The sequence below is a fragment of the Podarcis melisellensis genome, assembly GCF_964234715.1.
Source record: "Podarcis melisellensis genome assembly, chromosome: 3".
In the NCBI taxonomy this organism is placed as follows: domain Eukaryota; kingdom Metazoa; phylum Chordata; class Lepidosauria; order Squamata; family Lacertidae; genus Podarcis; species Podarcis melisellensis.
In genome coordinates, this window is record NC_138530.1 from 22,489,570 (window position 1) to 22,506,085 (window position 16,516).

Sequence of the window (16,516 nt, forward strand, 5' to 3'; positions counted from 1 at the left end):
TTGTGTGTTTTGTTGCTATAAACTGACTTGTGTATAGTAATATAGAAAAGTGGTATCCCTGGTGGAGGAAGAGGCATGCGAGGGGAGTGCACCTTCCTGGCGCAGTGCCATTGCAGCTCCCTCCCCACTGGGCACCACACCATGCTCCTATGGGTGGTGTGCCAGCCCCGCCCCCACCTACTCTCTGCCCCCTGGTGCCGTAGCATGAAGCTCTGCCACTGAGCGGTATACAAATTAAAAGTGAAATGAAATGAAATATTTTCCCACATGTACTGTATCTGCAGGAGCAGATCTGTATCTGAAGAAGTGTGCATGCACACGAAAGCTCATACCAAGAACTGACTTAGTTGGTCTTTAAGGTGCTACTGGAAGGAATTTTTTTTGTTTTGACTATGGCAGACCAACACGGCTACCTATCTGTGCAGGAGCATTGTGAGCATCCCAAGTTAGGTGGGTGACTCACTTGGCCTGTTCACCTGTGGTACCTTTTTTTGGTTACATCCTTCCCAGAGAGACTTACCTAGCCCCTCCTCTTATGTCCTTTCAGCATCAAGAGAAGAAGGTGTTGTTTTTTGTTTTAAACCCCAGGCCATTCTCCCCCAAATTGGTGTTTTCCTGATGTTTTGGGCCCTAATTCCCATCAGCCCCAGACAGCATGGCCAGTTGTAAGGGATGATGGAAGCCGAAGTTCAAATCACCTAGAGACCACAAAGGTGGGGCAGGTTGTCTTATTTTATACCTCATAAAAGTAAGACCTGTCAAGGTAGAGTGGAAACAAAGGGAGAGGAGAATAAAAGGGACAAGGGAGCTATATGTTTTACATTTATATCCTGTCCTATCAGACCTCAAATGAACCTTCAGAGCTGCTCGCATAAAATTTAATTCAGACGCAATCGAAAATGGTCTTAAAGCATCGTTAAAATCCAAGCTGTAAAAGCAAAAACCCAGAAAGAGCACCAAACTCTCAAACATACCGCATCAGCAAAACTACAGCCATTTTTGGCTGGCTCCCTCAGAAGTTTAGAATCGGTGGACGCAGAGAGAAGGTGGGACTCAAAGAAGTTAACAGGAAACTTACATCCGTGATCTGCTGTTGTCTCAACAGTGAATGGCAGCTCACCTTAATGAAGGATGACTGCTTGAGAGATGCTCCCCCAGGCAAGAATCAGAGGATCTGTGTGCACAATTCATTAAAAATAATATTAAAAATCCATGAAATGTGGCAGGGCAGCAAGTTGTATAAACAGCAACACAATTGGGAATACGCAAGGGACCACTTGGGGAATATGATCGTAACTGATACCGAGACCTTGAAAGGCCGTTGTAAGTATTCACATGTAAAGACTTTCACCTGTTGCCTTAAATCATTCATACCAAAGGCATGTCTGCTGTCGACTTCGACCTCGGGCGCAGGGCAGAAGGACATCAAAGGGTGTTAAGGGATCAGGTGGCAGGTAGGTAGCATGCTCATGTTCCTGAATGAAAGGAGCATGTCAGTAAGTTGCAAAAACAGGTGGAGGGGGAGACTTTAGCACCTGGGTACATGAGTGATGTCAGAAGAAGAAAAAGAAAAGAGAGAATTTCTCATTCTTTATATATGGATGTGAATACTGATGAGACGAAACTGCTTGCTGCAGAGGTTGGGTTTGAAGAATATACAACATGGTCCAGCCAAGACTGAACTCAGGAAAGCCACACTGATTTCAATAGGGTTAAGCATGTGAACATTGCAAGTCAGTTTTCTTCAGGCTTAACCTCAGGCTTGCGCCTCTTTCTATCTAGGAAGCCTGCATTTTCTTCATTTATTCATGTAAAAGTTAGGTTGGCTTTGAATGGCACCAGTTGGGAAGTTCCAGCAAAAAACAAACAAACGTGTTTCAGGAAAACACATTGTAAACATGTTGCCTTAAGACAGAACTCTACAGCTCCATCTGGTGTCACAGTGTTATAACACATTTAAAACACTTAAATAATAATAATAAGGTAGCTGAGTCCTAACATTAATATTTTATTAAACAATTTCTTCCAGTGCCCTCCTCTGATGTTGATGCTCTCTCCTTTGGGCTTACCTGGCGCAGGTGGTAGTAACAGCATTTCAAAGGAGACTGAGCCCTGCCAATTTATTCCCCACAATGCCTTGAAGTGCCAGGCACAGTGCCACCCACAGCATTGTGGGAAATCCAACTGGAGGCTCACAGCTATGGCCAATCACTCTCTAGTCCCTCAGCTTGGAGGGCCCAGGACAGGTCTTGGCGCTCACGAGCCTTTCTGTGTCCCTGGGAGTTGTGCTATTAGGCTAGGTGATGGCAGTTTTCATTGGACCAGTTTCCAAGACTGAGATACAATCCTATAACCACCGTACATGAGAAGAAGCACCATTGGGCCATGGCTCAGTGGTACAGCACCTATTTGCATGCAGAAAGCCCTGGGTTCAATCCAGGCAGGGTTGGGAAAGATTCCCTGCCTGTAACCTGGGGAGCTGCTGCCAGTCAGTGTAGGCAAAGCTGAACTGGATCGTCCAATGGTCCGACTCCGTACAAGGCATGTTCCTATATTCCTATGTTCACTGAGCAGAATGCACAGAATGCAGGAATTGCAGCTAAAGAATCTCCAAGTTGATGAGTTTTATTTAAAGGCAATGGGTTAGTCTGTATTGGTGCATATAACTAGTTCAAGCAGTTGCATGCACCAAGTTTTTGGGTTGTAGTTCTCTTTTGCATGGTTGTGGTTGTATAAATCAGATCACAACATTTCAGTATCTGCCTTTCAGTTTGACTCCTTGGTATTCAGAATCCCATTCCATAAGAACATTTCCTGTAACTCGGAATGAGGGAGAAGGCCAGGCTACAACTCCCATGAATGCATTAAATTATCATTTCCCCTAAACATAAGTAGCTGCAGAGTCTCGATTAGCCAAGAAAAACATTTTTTTTCTTGCTCGAATACACACACAGAGATACTGTTCATTGGCAAAAAGTATGTTTTACAACACAATCCTGCACACGTCTACTAAGAAGTAAGACATACTGAGTTCAATGTGGCTTACTCCAAAGTAAGTGAATATAGGAATGGAGCCTATATGGTTTATTTGATTAGTGTTCCTGTAGCAGCCTGGAAAGCTATATATTACATAATATTATCTGTTATAAATCTGGAAGTCACTCTGTGGCTTGCAAAGATATCTGTCTGCACCAATTCTTTTTAAAAACAAGTATATGTGTGTTTAATAATTCCTATCTCTTATGCCAATTATTGACCACTTTGGCCCCTTTTCTTTTCCCGCACGGCATATATGATCAAGAATCTTTCCAGTGTTTTCTGGAACCAGACCTAAAATCAGCATTTCAAATGCCACAAAAGAAAAGAGAAAGTCTGTGTTTTTACTCTTCTTCAAGTCAAGGAAGCACAAGATCATAAATAGGGCCTTACTGGGTTTTCCAGCATCCTATTCTTACAGTGGCCAACTGGATGCTTATAGGAACCAGAGAAGGAGGACCTGAGTGTCACAGGGCTCTCCCAATTTGTGATTCTCTTTCAGGTCACTGTGAGAACAGGTTGCTGGACTAGATGCTAGGGAGTTCAAAATCTGGGTGCAGCAACAGAGAAGGTTTGAATGGGGGGGGGGGAATTGGAAGGAAACCTGGAGGCAATTTGGAAAGGAAGACCATTTCTAAGGGATTGAGGGAGGTTAACATTTGACTAGGCTGCAACTGTGAGTCTTCTTTTCTTTTTTTAAAAAGTATCTTTTGGGGTGTCACCAGCTGGGGGAGTGGCTGTCCAACACAGCTGGAGAGAGCTCTTTCTTGCCCCAACTCTCCCTGCATCCAGAGACTTTTTTTGGGGGGGGGGGAGAATGGTGGCCACTAGACAGCAACTGCCAAGAAGATTCCCACCTAAAAGATCTGAAAAATAATGCTGTCCAAACCTCTTACACGAAGTCCCCCATCTTTTTTGTGCTGAAAAGTCTCCCCCAAATTCACTGCTTGCAAATTGTTGGCATCTGTCTGTCTCGAGAGACAATGGGGTACGCCTTGGAGAGGAGTCAAACTGCTGCATTAGCAGCACTGAAGTGACCTCCTCCAGACACAAGCCTGGGCAGTGTGTTCTGGGATTCCCAGACGACAAGACCTCCTTCTCGGCCACACTGATGTGGTCCAAAGACAACAGAGCAGGACATTTGGCACCAGCTTGGCTGCAGGAGTTGCTAGAAGGCGGTGTACAAGGCGCCATCCAGCCGTCTTAGGGACTACAGATTTGTGTAGGGTTTACTCTTTAGCCTTTTCTGCTCCTGAAGATATCCAGCAAGGCAGTGAAGGTTTAGGAGTTTTCCTTCTTCTAGATCTGCTACCTTCCCATGTTGACAAGCCCCAACTGCCCCTCACTTCCCTCTACAGCATGTGCCCTCTTGACCATTGGACCCACTTGTTGGTTGATAACGCCGAGGCCGGTGCCTTTCCACCCCAACGCAGCGTCGCCCGGGATTCATCACTCCGGTGTCCCGTCACGCTGATGTGACTCAGAGCCAGTGTGGTATAGTGGTTAAGAGTGGTAGACTTGTAATCTGGGGAACCGGGTTCGCGTCTCCACACCTCCACATGCAGCTGCTGGGTGACCTTGGGCCAGTCACACTTCTCTGAAATCTCTCAGTCCCATTCACCTCACAGAGTGTTTGTTGTGGGGGAGGAGGGGAAAGGAAAATTTTAGCTGCTTTGAGACTCCTTCGGGTAGTGATAAAGCGGGATATCAAATCCAAACTCTTTTTCTTCATATCCAAGGACATGAGCACACGACTAGCAGAGTCCCAATGGAAGCTGTACCTTGAGGTGTAACATCTGAGACTAAATTATTGTGCACAAAATCGAATGTAACAGAACAAGGAAAACATGGCTTCTCTGTCTTTCTTCCTTGGAGAGAGAACTGCAAAAGCAATAGCTATACAGAATGGAAGAGTGTACAGTGGTACCTCGGGTTAAGAACTTATGGTAATTCGTTCTTAACCTGAAACTGTTCTTAACCTGAGATACCTTAGCTAATGGGGCCTCCCACTGCCGCCACACGATTTCTGTTCTCATCCTGAAACAAAGTTCTTAACCTGAGGTACTATTTCTGGGTTAGCAGAGTCTGTAACCTGAAGTGTCCGTAACCCGAGGTACCACTGTATCTCAATTTCCGCTCACAAGACTCCAACAATCAGTGCTGGAATGTAAACACAGACATGTGACATGTAACAATCCCACACATCTGCAGCACGGGAGGAATGGAATTCCCAACACCACTATGGGTCTCGTCTGCTCAATCCACCAGAGTCTGTCTTTGCATGCAGGGGAAGCCCAATAGTCCCTAACCTCACCTGGTTTAGTCGACCAGTCAAAGCTGAAGCCGCTGTTGCATGCTGACAACTTCTAGGAGCCACAGGTGAGAGCCAAGTGCAGGGTGGGGACCATAGGTGGACAAAGTACCCCAGATGGAGCACAACATGTCCCCCTCCAAAGGTACTACTACTGCCCCAACACCCCATGCACCCCACTATTTCAAGCGGGGCTATGAATTTGGAAGTTGAGATCCAAACCAAACACAATTACCCCAGGACACCTCCACCCCCTAAATCAGCCTTCTCCAAACTTATCACCTCCAGGTGTTTTAGACTGCTGGCTGGGCTGATGGGAGTTATAGTCCAAAATGTAACAGGTTGCAGAAATCACACATAAATCTTACATCCCTTGGTTTCATTCTTTAATATATTTAAAAAACCTCATTCAATTCTATGCAAAGACCGCATCATTAAAAAAACAAAAAACCATATTCATGAAAAAAAAATGCTATGATAGCAGTACAGGTAGCATTGCTATCTACCATGCCATACCCTGGGGGAATTTACTTTACTAATGTTTGCAATTCCTTTTTAGAATTAATATTAGCTTTACTTGCTTCCCTATCATGGTGCTGATATGAGTAGGGTACGGGCGGGGGTCTTTTTTGTATGTCTCTGTTTACTTTAAAGTCTTATTTCTAAATCTGAAGAATGGGAGCCAAAAGTCTGAACAAAGAATGCATTGTAGCGATAACTAGCAATTTTGCTGTTAAGTAGAAAAATTCATGAATAAAACAATCTGGTGCTACCTTCTTTCTTTCTTTTTCTTTTTTTTATCTTTTGCCACCGAGTCCCGTTGCCAAAATGCTGGAGGTGTGATATAATCCCCTGTAATTACATGTTTTGTGATTGAGCATTCCTTGGCTGTTTAAATGGATTAAAAATTGATTTAGGAGGCTGGGGAGGGGAGTTGCATTTCAGACAGGCTGGTGAAATAATTAGCAATTAATACTGTGCTGCTGTTTAGCAAGCCATTGTTCAGCTACACTTTGCCATTGGCACACGGACCCCGGCGACTTGTTGAATGGTTTCACAGTGTCTTATCTCATTGTGTGGAATTTGTGTTGCTTTGTGGGCAGGCGGGCATTTCAAAAAGGGGAAACCTAATTTAGCCGGCTAAAATGGAAATAACACCAAGGCTCTCTTCTCCTGTTACCTTTGCAGAGAGGGACCAAGGGTGCCAGCTGAACTGGGGAGGAAATAGGCTGGCCTGCCCCTGTGCCTTTCATTTTCATTTATTTAGAGTCCTCCGGGCAACCTGTTTATTGAACTTTCACCCTTGCAGAAAGCCGGCAGGGAGGTTAGACTATTATGTGGTCTGGTGGAGGTTATATGGCAGTAAACATTCATCTCTGTTTGCTTGTGGGCTGTTCATGCATCTTCTTGCTAATCATTCATTCATCCCATGCTTTTCAGTGTATTGCCCCATCATTGTTATAACTGCAATAAGCCTGTATTTTTTATATTTTTTAAAAAACTACAATCGGCTTTGTTGTACCAGGGTGAAAGTGCGCTTGAATAAACTTTAATTTCAGAACCCTCCATTTCCATTATGCACTGGAATCCCTCACACAAAATAGTGAGCATCTTTATCTGTTTACACACTTGCACGATACTCTCTGCAACATCATACTCTCAGGGCTAACAATAGAAGCAATTAAGACCATTGCAAAACTTCTTAGAAACAGCAGCAACCTGAATGCACAATGGCTTGCGGATTTAAACATCACACAATGTATAAACGGGTGCAGAACCAAAACAACAAACAAAAATTGAATAAATAACAATTGCAGGGCATCAATGTTAAAATAACAAGCCAAGAAAAGAAAAATCTGATAGAGAAAAACAATTCATTGAAACAGCAGCAGTTCATAAAGCAGCGATCCTCACAGCAGCAGTGACATGATTAAAACAACAAAGGCTAAAAAAACAAAATAGATATGTATCGCAAAAGTGAAAAAAATCCCACCAGGATTCAATTGATGGCAGCTTGGTGCTATCCAGATGTTTTGGACTACAACTCCCATCCTTTAGGGTTGCCCTGAAAAAGAGAAGATGTTGAGAAAAATCCGAGACTTGTTGGGCTTTTTTTCTTCTTCCTAAAATCCAGGACAAAGTGCCGCCTTTCAGAAAATCTCCCCAGATGTCATTTCCCCCTTTGAGATCCCAGTAGTGCCATACATCCTTCCTTACCATTGGGGTTGATGGGAGTTGGGGTCCAAAACATCTGGAAAGAACCAGTTTGGGGAAGACTGGTCTGAGATAATGAAAAGCACTTCAAGGGCCATATCAAAGTAACAAAGATGGGATCAAGTATTAATATTTCTTGGTTGGAAGTTCCACAAATGTGGGGAGTAATGTAGGAAGCTGCCTTATACTGAGTCAACTGTAGAGTTGGAAGGAGTCACAAGGAACATCTAGTCACACCCCCTGCAATGCAGAAATCTCAGCTAAAGCATCCATGGCAGATGGCCCTGTAACCTCTGCTTAAAAACTTCTATGAAAGGAGAGTCCACAACTTCCCGAGGGAGACCGTTCCACTGAGAACAGCTCTTACCATCAGAAAGTTCTTCCTGATGTTTAGTCGGAATCTCCTTTCTTGTAAATTGAAGCCATTGGTTTGAGTCCTACCCTTCAGAGCAGGAGAAAACAAGCTTGCTCTATCCTTCATGTGAGATATTTGAAAATGGCTGTCACATTTCCTCTACTGTCTACACTGACTGGCAGCCAATCTCCATGATTTCAGGAAGATCTCTTTGAAGCTGGGACCTCTTGCTCCTAAGGCAGATGCTTGATCACTAAATTATGGTTCTTCCCTGAGGTGATAGAAGACGCCCTGCCCCGGAGCAGAACAATTAAATTGGGTAATGCTCCTGGCATTACCAGGTGGACCAAACTATTTCTACTCCTGATACTACAATGGAATGTGATTATATTATGGAAATCTTGAGTAAGCTGCTTTGAAAACTGCTCTCAGGCTAGCAACCTGGATATAAGTAACTTGTTATAAATTATTTGCATATATTTGCATGAATACATCAAATTATTTGCATATGTTTGCATGAATATAATAAATTATTTGCATATATTTGCATGAAGTTTATCCGGCCATGTTAAACTTACTCAGTTGATGATGATTTTTTTATTTGTACCCTGCCCATCCAGTCTGGGCAGCTTCAAGAAATATATAAGCATAATGAAACATCAGGCATTAAAAACTTTCATATACACTCGAGAGATAGGCACTCTTGAGGCCTAAAGATAAACCAGATCAAACTTGATATTCAGATAGTGGTGGGCGGGAAGCACTGTTGGGATGCAGCCAAGGAATTGGTGTGCCGGCTGGTGTGCCAGGTGATCTCCAGTCCTTGCATCAGCATGAAACTGCGACCCTAGCTTCAGACGCCTTCAGAAGCTGGAGCACACAACTCAGCAGAGTAAATAACGCTGCACAACAGAAGTGGCGGGGAGAGGCTGTGTTGAGCATATTTACAAGCAGTTTATTCAGCATACATCAGGACAATAGGAAAACATGTCTTCTCTCCTTCGTGTCCAAGCAAGCAGCAGAAGCAAAAGCTATATACAAACGGAAGTTCCCAGCAAGCTGTGCTGGAGTGTAAACAGACATGTGACACACAACAACCATGCCTGTCCCTTAAGGTGGAATGGAATATCCCAACAGGCACTGCTACTTTTGAATGAGAGCCAAACTCAGCTCCACGATGGCTGGTCAAGCTGGAGGAGCCAGTCATTCGTGTTGCTGCCTCCCCAATGGCAGCAACAGCAGAGGAAAAGGATGTTGCTGCATTGGGTGGGTGAGTTGAGGAATGGATGCCCCCTGGCAGCATCATACCCCCTGAAAGCTGAAGCTGGCCTTGGCATCAAGTCCGTTGCTCACTGTTTAAATAAGATCACAGACAGGACTACTCCCCCCCCCTCCTCTGTCAATATAGCCTCCTGGTACTTCAAAATTTAAGGCCTAAATTGATAATGTTTTGCTAGCATCACAGCCAGGGCATTATTAAAGTGGTGGCTTTCTCAGACCACAGTAGATTTGAAACAGGAGCTTAGCTTTCACAGCAGTGAACCTCGATTGTGCAGAACAATGATCACTGTACCATGGAGAAGACCTGTAATGCTCTCCCACTTAAAAGAAACAAAACAAAATCCGATCCTCGGGTAACCTTAGAAGCTATTTGCTCTAGCGGGTCAGAAAAACGCTCAAGTAGCTGAGATTAAAAGAGCTCCACAGCCAGTTCAAGGAGGGTTTCGGTTCCAATATGACATCCAAAATCATCTTTAAATCTCTCTCTCTTCCTCTCTCAGACATACATACCCCTCCCTCTTTCTTTGTACCTGTGTTTTTGCAAGCCTGTCTTCACGAATCAGTTGCCTTAGGGAATGTGCAAAAATCTGCACTGATTGTATATGTTAATTTAATACGCGTTTTAATTATTTATTCTCTTAGGTTTATATCCTGCTTTAAAAAATAAATAAATTACGGACTAAGGGTGGTGTACAAGTGGTTCAAAGATGGTGACCAGATCCGGGCCTGCTTAGCTTCAGCATGCCTTCTATTCGTACCTTGGACACCAGGCCTGGAATCTGCACTTGGCCTACTGGGGCATTTGCCAGGGCCTATACACCCAGGGGAGCTCAGCAGATTTGATGACTTGCCTGGCTTCCCCCACCCCAGAACTCACAGCCACTCATGCCCCCCAAAAGCTAGCAGAAAGGGAGAGACGGTTGTTTGTGCTGGGGCCCCCACTGCAGGCAGCATAAATGCCTTGGTGACTGTGACGTACATATGAGAGTGCTGGAGGAGAAATAATTAAACAGGTTACCCAATCAGGACCCAGGGGGGTGGAGTCAGAGGGACTATAAAACCAGCTCTGGGAAGGGCAAAAGGAGGAGTTTGTTGGGAGTTGGGTGGTTGGTTGGAGTGGGAGTGAATTGGGATAGAGTCTGTGGGGAGGTTGAGTTAGTGTGGCAAAATAAGCTGAGTCAGGAACAGTTAGGAGCTAGGAAGACAAGTAAATTACTGAGAGGTGGTTTAGTGAGTGAGAGCAGGTAGCGGAAGTTATAGCTCTAGATAGTTATAGCCCTATGATTGTAATTGACCGATACCGTTTATGAAACCACGTGCTTGTTAAACTGCAATAAATAAACAGAAGTTTATGTTCCAATTTAACCCTGAACTGGACTCAGTATTGTACCAGGTAGGGCCTGGGTGGCAGCAGCGAGAAATAAAGTGGTGGCACAGGGATCAATAGATGGTGAAGCATCCGGGGAACCTGTGTGATCACCACAGTGACCACATCTATTTGAGGGGGTGAGAGAATTTCTCCTATTCTCTTCCTTTATTGTTCCTCTGTTTCCCTCTTCACTCCTCTCATATTCTGAATTAACCAGGAGAATCTGCAAAATCAATCCCAGAAATACTTCATGGGCAGTTTATCTGAGCTTCCCATTCTTTCCATATATTTGCATCTTTCCTTTGCTCCCTACATGACCAGTCCTCTTGTGTGCATATATAAAGCACTGTGTCATTGCCATGACACAATCACACCCATGATTAAATGTTCTTTATTTATGAGAGTAATGTTTCACTCTGGCCATGTGTACAACCAAGATTGCTTTTGGGGTGCACCTGAAGACATGCTAATGTAGAGATGGGACAAGTAGGAATGGGTCGAAGGGGGTGAAAGATGCAGCAGGTGTAGTGCAGCAGGTGTGGTGCTGGACTGATCCAGCCTATGAAGCCAGGGTGGAATCAACCATGTTGGTGTCAGGGACTGGGCAGAGGAGGAACAGTGGAGACCGTCTCCCCATCCTGACCCTTCCAGGGAGGAGGAAGAGAAGGACAGTACAGTCATACCTCATGTTATGTTTGCTTCAGGTTGAGCGTTTTCAGGTTGTGTCCCACGGCGACCTGGAAGTACTGGAAAGGGTTACTTCCGGGTTTCGCCACTTGCGCATGTGCAGACGAGCAAAATGACATCACGCGCATGCGCAGAAGCGGCAAATCGTGACCCGCGCACGCACAGATGCGGGTTGCGTTCTGCTCATGTTGTGAATGGGCCTCTGGAACGGATCCCATTCGCAACCAGAGGTACCACTGTATAGATTTAACAACAGGGCGGTGAGGGAGGTAGCAGCTCAAAGGCAGATGAGGGGGAAAGTTGGGAAATCGTGGGAGAGCCGGAGCAACACCCAGCTGACATGTTGTCATTAGAAAGCATTCCAGACCCTCCATGTCCCAGAACCCGGCAAACCTTAAAAGTAAGAGAGCAAAGAGTTCCTTAGGCTTTGAGTTTCAGTTCTAGCAGAGGGTATTTGAAGCACCGCTGAATACAGCTTCTTCCATAAAACTATTCCTCATCCTTAGTATGGTTTGTTGGAACCAGAAACATCACAGTTTCTGCCCACTTGCGTTTCCCAGCACAATAACCACCAACAGGCTCATCCTCCACAACTTTGTTAAGATGCCTTTTAAAACCATCCAAGCTGGTGGCCCAGCCATCCTACATCTTCCATGAAACGACACTGGGTGCCTTAGCTTTGAAAACAAAACATGCATGAATCTGAATAGCCCCCATTCACTGAAGAGGGTGAGTGATGTGGGGAATCCAATTAATTTATTTAGAGTTCTTCAGCTCCTGATATATGACCACGACCCTTGCTGACACTAATGAGAGTTTCATGTCCCTGCCAAGAAAAGAGAAGATCTTTGGGGAGTATTTAAGAGTTTACTAATGTTGTGTTTGGGGGAGGGAAGAAGGGATTGGAATTACCTGAACTGCTAGTACCATCATAAATATCGCCCAGCTAAGTAACTGTCATGGAGCTTCTAAAATTATATTCACATAAAGTGAACACTGAATCTAATTCCAAGAATGAACATTCCTGACAATGTTCTCCATAACTAAAAGGTGAACTTCAACTCACATCATCCTTGGCCTTTGGTCATGCTGGATGGCTCTGCCTGCTTAGTATTGTACTAACTGTGAATAATTGTATTGCACAAGAGAACTATACTGAAAACAGGAAAAATACAGTCATCTTTAATAGAAAGAGCAAGAAAGACATGAAAGGCCCCTTGGAAGTATCAGCTACTAAATGGCACTATCCTCTATTCTCCAAATCTGAATATGGTGGCTCACTCCTCATGTCAAATGGACAAAAATAAAATAAAAATGGTGCGCAATGAATGAAAAATGTGGAAATATGGGGAGCATGCTAAAATGAGCTACAATGGATATTTTTGAGAATTGAAGAGAATAAAAAATGAAAAGGGGCACAGGTTATGACTGTAACCTTCTGAGCAGTTACTTGGGATGTTGTTTAATTCCGTTTAAAGGGATGTACTCCCTAGTCAATATGCATTGGATCTGGCTGTAAACATCGGCTCAGTTGGGAAAGACTGGGCACACACAATCAACCCTCCCATTGAAATCTCTGGCCTTGATCCAGCTGCATATGTAATAATAATAATAATAATAATAATAATAATAATAATAATAATTTATTGTTTATACCCCACCCATCTGGCTGGGTTTCCCCAGCCACTCTGGGTGGCTTCCAATAAAGTATTAAAATACAGTGGTCCATCAAACATTAAAAGCTTCCCTAAAGAGGGCTGCCTTCAGATATCTTCTAAAAGTCTGTTAGTTGTTGTTCTCTTTGACATCTGGTGGGAGGGCGTTCCACAGGCGGGTGCCACTACCGAGAAGGCCCTCTGCCTGGTTCCCTGTAACTTGGCTTTTCGCAGTGAGGGAACCACGAGAAGGCCCTCAGATCTGGACCTTGGGCAGAACGATGGGGGTGGAGACGCTCCTTCAGGTATCCTGGACCGAGGCCGTTTAGGGCTTTAAAAGTCAGCCCCAACACTTTGAATTGTGCTTGGAAACGTACTGGGAGCCAATGTAGGTCTTTCAGGACTGGTGTTATGTGGTCTCGGCGGCCGCTCCCAGTCACCAGTCTAGCTGCCGCATTCTGAATTAGTTGTAGTTTCTGGTTCACCTTCAAAGGTAGCTCCACATAGAGTGCATTGCAGTAGTCCAAGTGGGAGATTACTAGAGCATGCACCACTCTGGCGAGACAGTCCGTGGGCAGATAGGGTCTCAGCCTGCGTACCAGGTGGAGCTGGTAGACAGCTGCCCTGGACACAGAATTGACCAAAATGACTACCAGGCTGTGCACCTGGTCCTTCAGGGGCACAGTTACCCCATTCAGGACCACAGAGTCTTCCACACCTGCCCGCCTCCTGTCCCCCAAAAACAGTACTTCTGTCTTGTCAGGATTCAGCCTCAATCTGTTAGCCGCCATACATCCTCCAACTGCCACCAGACATTCACACAGGACCTTCACTGCCTTCACTGGTTCTGATTTGAAAGAGGTAGAGCTGGGTATCATCTGCATACTGATGAAAACCCAACCCAGCAACGAAGTGGCCCCCGGCAGAGTTGCTCAGCATTGTTTGCTGGAAGACTCTTCCAGGCAGCTCAGCAGAGCTGGAGTGAGCATCATGGTGCAGAAAAGGATGTGCTTCTGTGTTAAATGCTGATGCACAGATTGTGGCAAAAGACTCTTAGAAGAAGTTAACTTTAGTGAAATCTTTCTTGAGATCTTCTGCCTTTCCTTTATCCAGTCACCTATGAAATTTGCATGCATGTGAAGTCCAATTCATGAACGGCATATGTTTCAGCCCAGAATTAACATTGCTGCAGTGACCACTGAAGGCAAAACATTTGCAGTCTTTTTTCTTTTTTGGCATTTAAATTGATCTAGCCTCAACTCTGCACTTTATAGGGTTTATTTCTTTTTGGCTGCTGAACACACACACACGCGCACACACACACACACGGTTTCATATTGCCTACTTCCTGTATTTCAAAAGTGTATGGAACTGGGGATTCACCAGCATTTATTTACTTTATAGTGGTTCTCAGGACGTTCCCTGAAAACAACTCCCTCTTCTTCACTTTTCTTACACATGTCAAAAGGCAGATTTGGAACAAATTATGTAGAATTACCAGTGGCAGAATTGCAGGGCGTAATTATCTGTTTTGTTGCAATAAGACAATAATAATTATGTTGCTCTTTTTTTAAAGAACTCAACAGGGATAACTGGATTTCTTTCAGTTTGGATGTAACCATAATAACAATTTAAGCTACTAGTTTAAAAGTATGGTTTGCCTTTGTTTTCCTTTCTAGTGGAGCAAAGTATACTTTGAAAGAAGCTGGCCCCTCCCGAATCACCTTTTGTGGCCTGCAAACAAGCACAGGGTTCTGTCAACTGCATACAATGTCTGTAGGCAAAAGCTGGCATAAATCCTTGAGAAATTTGTTGAAAGTGCTGGAAAATTATCCTTTCTTTTTTTGCTGACAATTCTCCAATTCTCCAATTATAAGAAAAGAAACCGCATTCAAAAGTTATCAAAGGGGAGAGAAAACATCACTGAAATTCTTGTGTGCAGAGTTTTTGTTGCACTTACCTTACTTTGTTGCACTTACCTCACTGAGAAAGGGTATTTCATCTTTCATTCTACAAATCATCTCACCATTGTCTGGTCTGTGCAGCCTTCCCAGGTGCCCACAATTCAATCAAAGTCCAGGAGAGGGTATCTCTCCAGAGATATGCACTCTGACCGCCTGTATTTCCTGTAAACACAATGGCGTCCCCAGCTTGTCCTTTCTGTAAGTTTGGGAAGGGGGGTCCTGCCTACCATGTGTTTGGCAGTTGTTTGTTTTAAAGTGTTTTTACTTCTTAAGAAATCATCAAAAATGTGAAAAGGACTTCTCTTTTCAAAAACGAAAGAAGAAAAATATCTGTGACTGCACTCATCTCAGGCACTTGGAAGCCAGCCTTTGTGGCTTCTTGTGCTTCAGTTAAACTGACAGAAAGGTGTCATGAAGCAACTTTCTCCCAGGAGCTTTTTCAGACCAGGAAGTGCAGACACCTGGGGAGGCTGTTTCACAGACATCAAAGTGCAATTTCAGAAATTTCAGAAATTTCAAAGTGCTCCACGAAAAAGGCAGAAATGTTGAGGCCTCTTTTGCAGGGGAAGAACTTGTGAGTAATCAGGGCAGAGTGTTTGGTACAGGTCTAGCTGAAAGTAAACCCTACCCCACAAAAGCATTGAAATATTTTAGCCGATGCGCTTTCGTTACAGCCCTGAACCCTGCAAAAGAAGTGCAGAGTGCAGCTTTCCCTCCCACAATTGCTCAGAGGAATATTGGAAGCCCCCTTATACTGAATCAGAACATTGGTCTATCTAGCTCAATATTGTTGACATGGACTGATGGCTGGTCTCCTCAGCTGGGGGGCAGGGGATGTTCCCAGCCCTGCCTAGAGAAGCAAAGAACATAAAAAGAGTCAAAGGCCCATCTGCTCCAGAATCCTAAAGTGGCCAACCAGATGCTTATGGCAAGCCTGCAAATGGATAGCAAAACATGGCAGGGGAATGAACTTGGGTACCTCTGCATTCAAAGCAGGTGTTCTACCATTGAGTTACAGTCCCCAAGTCTACTGGTAGTCCAGATCCATTTGATCTCAGCAAATATTTATACCTAATCAGAGGATCCTCTTTCCTTACAACAGGGAAGCCAACAGCCAGCTCCTCTCTTACGTTACCAAATAACAACTTTTCAGTGTGAGCTTTGGCACCGTTGGCAACTGGATGCCCCAAGTTGGGTTGCAGAAGAGACGTGGTAGATCCTTTCCTACCTTGATGAGGCCTAGTGGGTGCATCTGATGGTGGAAGTAGGGGCAACAGCAGCAGGTTTCAGTGTTGTTCTGACCAGTTCTGGTAGACTAGGCGTTGCTGTTTGAATCTCCCAGAGAGTTCCAGAGTGCTAGGTGGGATCATGGCAGAATATAACGCCTGCTCCCACACCCATCTGTTTTGTGTGTGTGCGTGTTTGTTTTTAAGATGGGGGGATATCAGGCTGGTAGACCCTGGCAGAGTGCTTGGACTCTGGAAACTGCCCAAGAATGACCCATCCTTGGCCTCTATTTAGCGGCAAGAGGAAGTGACCCTTGTAGAGCAGGGAGGGTATCGTATGGGATTTTAATGGATAGCCACTTATGACAAGCCAAAGAGCTGCAACTGTTGTGTTATTGGCTTAGCACTAAATAAGGCC

General features: G+C 44.5%; 1 long non-coding RNA gene across 1 annotated transcript in view; it reads right to left on the minus strand.

Moving 5' to 3' along the window:
* LOC309366043 overlaps window positions 1-16,180 on the minus strand; it is a 29,763-nt gene extending 13,583 nt beyond the window's left edge. The window contains exons 1-2 of the long non-coding RNA XR_014166435.1: window positions 16,101-16,180; window positions 1,079-1,174 (exon numbers count right to left, since the gene is read on the minus strand). This is a non-coding gene — a long non-coding RNA (uncharacterized lncRNA). The remainder of the gene's footprint in view (window positions 1-1,078; window positions 1,175-16,100) is intronic.
* Between the last annotated feature and the right edge of the window lie 336 nt (window positions 16,181-16,516).